This window comes from Podarcis filfolensis (genome assembly GCF_964270895.1).
Source record: "Podarcis filfolensis genome assembly, chromosome: 6".
NCBI lineage: Eukaryota > Metazoa > Chordata > Lepidosauria > Squamata > Lacertidae > Podarcis > Podarcis filfolensis.
The window spans coordinates 56,271,400-56,279,775 of record NC_139609.1 but is presented as its reverse complement, the minus strand read 5'-3'; the positions used below and the strand labels follow the sequence as shown (position 1 = coordinate 56,279,775).

The window sequence follows — 8,376 nt, the reverse complement described above, 5'->3', positions numbered from 1 at the left end:
GCGGTGCTGGTAACAACAGCAGTGTTTGGTGGGGAAGCAGAAACTGTAGTCTATACCCAATGAAGAGTTTTCTCTTACTGCTTGTTTGCACTTGCTCATTGTGCAAGATGAGCTGCAAGACCAGAAAGCAGATTTCTTTTCTAGCTACATGAAGCCATATTTCCAGCTGTATTTTAGTAAAAAAAAAAAAAAAAAATAGTCTCAGGATTTCAAACAGCTACTCTTAGGGCTCACACGGAAGTGATAAAATGTCTTTAGAGGGCAGTATGTAACATACAGTTTAACAGCATGAGAAACTGTACAGGTATTTTATGAGATTTGAAATCTCTGCCCTGATTGGTAGGAAACACAAGTCATTAAGGACCACAAAATGAACAATAACCTGACAAGAAACAACCAATTTTCCATCAATTAGAATGAAGCCTCCTTTTGTTTTGGGGCTTATTTTTTTAAAATAAAATTAAGGGTGCTGATTGGTGATTACTTTTGTCTGACGACAGTTCATTACAATGTACAGGAAGAGAATGTTAACTGTTAGAACTAACAAAGAAAGGGGAGGGTACAAAAATGAAGAAGGCTGGTGTTACAGCAGCTCCAAGCAGCCTGATAAGGTGGTCTTCCTGAGGGCAAACACAAATCCAGCAGACCAGTTTTTTCCTGAGCTAACAGAGCTCTTGCGGAGCCTTACGCAGAGGTTACACAGATCAGCATCCGTTCCCAAAGAATGCAAGCACTCGGATGAAAAGCAAGGATAATCAACGGACAGCTCATTAAATCTGTTCTGCAAAGGGAATTGTTTTACTGGAACCACTGCTTATCTTGTTAAGCAACAAACTATTACATCCCACACTAGCTTTCAAACCCTCCTATACATCTGTGGGGAGAAAAGAGGTTTCTCAGGGCTAGTACATATCCACAGATTAGCTTCTTATGCTCCTGGATTTTGCAGAAGCATGCAAGTACAGAAAAGCATCCCTGGAAAAGGTGGGTGTCTTGACAGGGCCGGCACCTGTAGCTCCTGCTTTGTATATAGGAAGTCCCAGGTTCAATGCCTAGCTCTATCCAGGAAGCACTGGAAAAGATGCCTGTCTGAAAAGAGACACTCTCATTCCATGTTAGATGGGTTTGGACTAAATATAAGGGTGCTTCCTAAGTTTCTGTTCATTTCCATGCCTCTTGTTCATTCACGGCCATCATTGTTTTGTTGAGGGTTCTTCTGAACTTGGGTGTTTATTTTTAATTCCATCTCTCTGATCTTCCAGCATATTAATTCATTTTCATTGCTTCCTGCTACAATTTTGTTGGCGCTACTCTTTTGTTCTTCTCAAAACACCGCAACTGAATCATGATCCTTGGGCAATCATTTTCATGTGCATCATCTTCCTCTCTCATATTAAGCAATCCAAGGAAGCTAAAATCCTGGCAGATTCAAGGCAGACCAAATCAAGTGCTTTTTCACACACGATACATACTTAATGGAATGAGCTCCCACAAGATGTAGTGATGTCCACCAACTTGGATGGCTTTAAAGAAGGATTAGACAAATCCATGAAGGATAAGTCTATCAGTAGCTACTAGTCATGATAGTTATGTTCTACCAATACTGTTGGAGGCAGCATGCCTGCTGGGAATCACAAGTGGGGAGAGTGTTGTTGCGCTCAGGTTCTGCTTGCATGCTTCCCATAGGCATCTGGTTGGCCATTGTAAGAACAGGATGCTGGACTAGATGGGCCATTTGCCTGATCCAACAGGGCCCTTATGCTCTTACGATCAGCTTTTCACCTTTAAAGAAAATGACTGGAATCCATATATGTCACAAGGGTGTCGTAGAACAGGGATGGTGCTGACTCAATAGCTAGTACAAGATACACTGAACTAACCTGCCATCAGAGTTCTCCTGCCATAAGAGATAAGGTGGAAGAGGAGGGCCTTTTCACCTTTGAACATCCTCCATGAAGAAGCTTAGCTGATTGAGAGGTTTTCATTCTACCAGGTGATTGATGATTTTGGATTTGCTGGTAGTTTCTGTTTTTCTACTCTTCTGTTTTATTGATTTTTAATATCTTATTGTCAGGGGACTGTCATCGGAATGGGGGAAGGAGGCAGGGGAATATCAAGAGCCTCCGAAGCTTCTGAGAAGCAGCTCCTCATCCGGCAGTGGAGAAAGCCACACCTCCAGTGGAGAGGGGGGGGGAGGGGGATACCCGAGTGAAGGGAAGGCTCGAAGATGCTTTTGAGAGCCAAAGTGCCTCAGCTAGCCCAGCCGGCCAGGAGGCAAACATGTCACTTCCGTCGCCCTGCTTGCACAGAGGGTTGAAACGTAAGGAGGGGAGGCGGAGTTTTGGGGTGTCCAAGTTCTTACTGGGGAGAAACCGGAAAGGGGCACTCCCGGAATCTGCAAGAGACTGAGACAGACATGAACTTTGGGTTTCTGCACTGAACATAGTTTGCACCAATAAAACCTGTAAAAGACAAGTCGGAGTCCTGCCTGGTTACTCACGAGCAACCAGCACCTGACACTTACATATTTTTATTCTTGTTTTGGAATTACAATCAAAGTTCCCTGAGATCATTATTATTTTATTGCTATGGGTTTCTGAGTGCCTCAACTCCCCTAAATTCCTGGGCCTATTAGGTGTTGAAGTTTAATCAGTGCTTGGAATATTAAGATGGGCTGCCAGGCGGTGAATTTAGCAGTGTCAAAACACAGGCCAGCCTGATAGTGGTCGCTAAGTCATTAACAGGGATATGCCATCAGCTAAACTAAGACTACATGCCAGCCAGCAAATGGGTGAAGTCCCATTCTATGCTCTGGGAAGTAAGCATAAGACAATGCCAGTTTTTTGGGGGGAGAAAGTTTTAGGATTGCAGTTGGGGATGGTGTGGGCTGGAGGAAAAATAGTTGCAGTCTGTTAAACACGGCAAGCTGAGGGATGGAGTCAGAGCACAATGTCGACTGACCGTTTGAAGCTGCAGGAATGGGAGAAACAGGATCCTCTTGGAGTGTAATGCTTTGAACACCCCTGCCATAGGCTCAGGTTGTATATATGTGTAAATTAACCATATATCCTAAAGACAACATAGTCTCCATTGTGCCTTGTTTCCAAAGGAAACACAGACTCTGTGTAAGCTACTGGACCTCTGGAAACTGGTGCTGCTCAGAGATAGGAGAGGCGTGTAACATTATATAAATATATTATTATATAAATAGAAATATATGCAGTCTTTATATTGTTCCCATGTCATGGCTTTGCTGTCTCATAATTGGGACCACCTTGCCCACAAGGTGTGGATTTGTTTTAACTTTCTACATGGGCACAGAATGTGAGCTGCATAATAGGTAAAAACCAACAGGTGTCAATTTCCCTGGCATAGAGAGGCAGGCACTGGTGGAAACAGTTCACCTGTTGATTCCCACCAGTAACCTTTTTTTAAGTGTTTCTCCGTGAAAAGGCAGAAAGCTTATAATGTGAGCTCAAGTGTTACTAAGCCAATTGTTTCTTGGAGAGGGTCAGGCAAATACATCTGGCTCGTTTTCCATGTTTCTTTGTACAGTACTATTTGTGGTATTGCACTGGAAGATTTCAATACACACCTGCAAAAAATTGTTTCTCAGATCAAGATATGTTAAACTGTAAATTTTGTTTGCAACTTTCCTACAAAAGGTACTCGTGCTGAATAAATAGCCCACTTTAAATGGCAGTGTTGCTCTTTTTGATTGAAATGGGTTACTAAGCAATTTTTAAAGGTCATTTTTACATTTTGGTTTGTTTTGAAATGTATTTGTAAACAAATTTAATGTCATTTACATAACTTGCAGTTGGTAATACAGGTGTCGGAAAGAGGTCCACATTTCACTCAAAGGGACTGGCTCCTATTGCTTTATATCTTCCCCAGCCCACAGGTGCAGCCTTGAGTTTTTGCAACAAAATAAAAGCGTGTCTGTGGTATTATCATATTTTTTAGGGAAACTGTGACCTGCTAAAATGAAAGGTTTACTTCTCCTATATGTATGATAGAAAATCTGGGAAAGGGAAATCTACACAGAGAGTTTAGATATACAGTCCATTCAGGAGGATCTCCTAGGCAAGCCCAGTTGAAATCACTGGGAGTGCTGCAAGAGTACGATGGCGCTTTTGTAAATTTTCCATGCCTTTCGACAGGGCTTGCTCAGAAGGCCTTTACAATGGATTATGTAAGTGGTTCTCAAATGGTATGTGGCAGACCACACTGGTGTGGCAGGAGAGGGTGGCAATTGGGGGGAAATCCAAGGGCAAGCAAAGAAACAAGGAAACATTTCAGTATAGTATAGTATCAATTTATTTATTTATTTGCAGAACATGGATAGATATATTTTCAAAACGAGAGCAAGAGCATCAGGAGATATTGAGGTCAATCCTAGTTGTGATGCAGAATTGCTGTTCGAACCGCACTGGATAATAGCATTAACTATTCTTCTACAGGGATTTTAAACTCTGACAAATATGAAAGATCAGACAAGAGAAAGGCTTATCGTATTTTTCGCCCTATTGGACGCACCGGCCCATAAGACGCACCTAGTTTTTTTGGGGGGAAATAAAGGGGAAAAGTTTTATTCCCCCCCCCAGCCACGGATATCTGCCCGAAGCGTTGGGCGCTCTGCTTCAGCGCACCCCACGCTCCGTGCAGCAGGCAGCTATCCACAGCCTAGGGAGCCCTGTGGGAACTCCCGCAGGGCTCCCTAGGCTGCGGACGTCTGCCCGAAGTGCGCCCCGTGATCCGGGCAAGCAGGCTGCGGATATCTGCCTGAAGCGCGGGGCGCTCTGCTTCGGCGCGCCCCGCGCTCCGGGCAGCAGGCTGCTATCCGCAGCCTAGGGAGCCCTCTGGGAACTGCCCCGGGCTCCCCAGGCTTGCTGATAGCTTCCTGAAGCCTGGAGAGCGAGAGGGGTCAGTGCGCACCGACCCCTCGCGCTCTCCATGCTTCAGCGAAAGCCTGCATTCGCCCCATAGGACGCACACATATTTCCCCTTCATTTTTGGAGGGGGAAAAGTGCGTCCTATAGGGCAAAAAATACGGTATTTGTGTTGATGAGGAGAGGGGGGTTTGTTTGTCTGAAATTAGACCTATTATAAATGAGATTACCCAGCAAAAGCAAGCTCATGCCTCTCACTGAGTTTGTGTACATCCTTAAGTTACATATGTAAGAAACTCATCGATAATTATATTTTGGGGGTGATTCATGCTGCATTGTTTTAAACTTTCTGGATGTCCCATTATCATATTATAACGTAGTTGTGTTCTATGTTAGAAATCAAGCACTGCTAGGAGTTGTTTCTTTTTGTTTTCCAGTGTATTTCTTACCAATAAGTATGTGCGAGCAAATTTTTGTTCTGAAAGTGTGGTCCAGAAAAAACGTTTGAGAACCAATGGATTATGTCTTCGGAGTAAGATTGTTGTTGTTGTTTAGTCGTGTCCGACCCTTCGTGACCCCATGGACCAGAGCATGCCAGGCACTCCTGTCTTCCACTGCCTCCCGCAGTTTGGTCAAACTCATGCTGGTAGCTTCAAGAACACTATCCAACCATCACGTCCTCTGTCGTCCCCTTCTCCTTGTGCCCTCCATCTTTCCCAACATCAGGGTCTTTTCCAGGGAGTCTTCTCTTCTCATGAGGTGGCCAAAGTATTGGAGCCTCAGCTTCACGATCTGTCCTTCCAGTGAGCACTCAGGACTGATTTCCTTCAGAATGGATAGGTTTGATCTTCTTGCAGTCCATGGGACTCTCAAGAGTCTCCTCCAGCACCATAATTCAAAAGCATCAATTCTTCGGCGATCAGCCTTCTTTATGGTCCAGCTCTCACTTCCATACATCACTACTGGGAAAACCATGGCTTTAACTATACGGACCTTTGTTGGCAAGGTGATGTCTCTGCTTTGAAAGATGCTGTCTAGGTTTGTCATTGCTTTTCTCCCAAGAAGCAGGCGTCTTTTAATTTCGTGGCTGCTGTCACTATCTGCAGTGATCATGGAGCCCAAGAAAGTAAATTCTCTCACTGCCTCCATTACCAACTATTTATTAGCTTCCATGCCTCTGAACTGAACAGTAGCCTGTCCTATAGACTTTAGAAGACCATAATACGTATCAACCTGCCACAAACAGCTTCTCTTTATATGAATTTCTGCAGATCAAGCTACAGATAAAGGACAATTTTTTTCTGGTCAGTTGACAACCCTATTTTGTGGTGTCCTCCCAGCCACACTGAATCATTCACATGTTTTCAGGCACTCCCACTGAGTCTTAGGCTGAAATCCTATACTCACAACCCTGGGAATATGCTCCACTGAACTCAATAGGATTTACTTCCGAGGAGATTATATATATAGAGAGAGAGAGAGAGAGGATTGCACTGCCAGTTTCCACTGGGGACTTCAGACGTCTGTTCCACTGCTCTTCACAAGCACATCACCCCAAGAAGTTTACAAGGTTTGTGGTACAGTGGAGCTACATTCAAATTGCAATTCACTGTTATATATATTTAAAGGCCAAAAAACGAAAACAAAAAAAGGTGGGCCATAGTGCAACAGAGTTGCTGAGACTGACAGTGCCATCTGATATATGTCTACTGAGCTGTCTCACTGAATTCAATGAGGCTTAATCCCAGGTAAGTGGGCATAGTATTGCACTTTTAGGATGTGAGAAATGGGGCGCGTGGAGACATTTGAGTAAACGGAACTTAGTTACTATTTCTCCTTTCCTTAGTAAAGGAGATTTGAATCATTCCCCACCCCCATAGGAGGGGATGGCGATGAATTTAAAGCCCTGTGAGAGCCTGAGATAGTATTAGGGGTATTTGCATTGAGTTTCTCCCCATCTCCAAATTGACTATAATAATGGCGAGTTTATGAAAGGGAGAGACATATTTAAATGAATGAGACAAGAAAAGAAAGGGCGGGGGGAGAGAAGAAAAACCATCTGGATCTCAGTCGCCTTCCAGCTCTGAACACATTTGTGCCACCAGTTCCTAAATGCACAAATTATGCAGCCATTTCACGGGACACTTAGGACTCAATTTGCAACGCGGCAGTGGGGGGAAATTGGGCACATAATTCCCCCTGAACAATAACAGGGAGTCGCGTGGTTAATTTAACTCAAAGCCTGTAGCCAGTTTGCACTCCATCAGAGAACACCGCGGCAGGCGCATTCCAGTGCACGACCATGAAGCAGGCATCCGGATTGACATGCACCCGTCTCCATGTCCAGATTGGAACCAGAAGAAAGTCAGCGTAAGATTGTGTGTCTGCACGGGAAAGCATAGACCACTGCTTAAGAGAGACATTGCCCGGGATTTAAGAACAGCATAAGATGTTCCTGATGGGCTGCAGGATTCCTGTAGGCCCACATGATACATCCATCAAGGGGGGGGGTGTGAGAGAGAGAGAGACAGAGAGCCAGCCTCTCCTTATGTGTCATGGAAGGATTGTGAAATAAATACATACATATTTCAACGAGTTTTTATACCGTGAGGGTGGGCCTCTTGGATATATAATCTTGACCAAACCCAAAACGCACCAGGACAACAGGATAAACAAGGAAGGGAAGCAACAGGCCTTGACAGCCATGTTCTGGAGTAAAAATTGGATGGAAATTTGCCCATGTGGTCCCCTGTTTTCCTTTCCAAGACAGTGGCTAGGCAAGGTCAGTTGCACGTATGCACACACACTCATACAAAACTCCTCCTCACACCATAGGAATCCAGCAGCTGGGAGCACAGTGGCAGCAGGCTGTTCTCATTACAGACCAATGAGGCTGTTTACTCACCCAGCTGGAGATGGTTAGAGAGTGATAAATAATGAAAGAGAAAACATGATTTTCCCCTCTGTGGTTTCTACTTGTGTAACCATATGTCACAGCTCAATACGTCGGCATTTTTTAAAATTCTTTTTTTCAGGAAACAGTTGGTTTTTTCCCATTCTGTGGCTACTTTTTCTCTCTCCCCCCTTTTCATTTTTTGGTTCAGTGGCAAACGTTTTCTAGGTTTGGATTTCCTTAAGCTCAGGCTTCTGTCTGCTTCAGGAGTTTACTTGTCCCCGTGACAACAATCTTTCAGTAAACATCTTCTTTTTAAAAAATTATTCTGAGAGTTCTCTCTAGTGATGTGGCTGAAAAACAAAGTATCCCAAGCCCATATGTGATGGGCATATTATACAGATAGAATTGCTTACTCCCCCTGCCCCTGACGGTGCTCGGTGTTTCTAACAGCTGCATTACAGGAAGAAATTCAACAGATGTTGCTTTCCCAAGTATAAGAGAAGTAGTGAGGATGGAAGGCTGTACCTGTTGAATTTATTCCTGTAGCACATGTTTTAGAAGCATAGGCTCCCTGTCAATAAAACTGCT

The 8,376-nt window shown here is 44.1% G+C and overlaps 1 long non-coding RNA gene across 1 annotated transcript; it reads left to right on the top strand.

Moving 5' to 3' along the window:
- Positions 1 to 1,868: 1,868 nt before the first annotated feature.
- Positions 1,869 to 7,717, top strand: LOC310765383. The gene is made up of 4 exons (XR_014549551.1): positions 1,869 to 1,993; positions 3,110 to 3,173; positions 6,521 to 6,640; positions 7,160 to 7,717. It is a non-coding gene; the product is annotated as an uncharacterized lncRNA (long non-coding RNA).
- Positions 7,718 to 8,376: the final 659 nt, after the last annotated feature.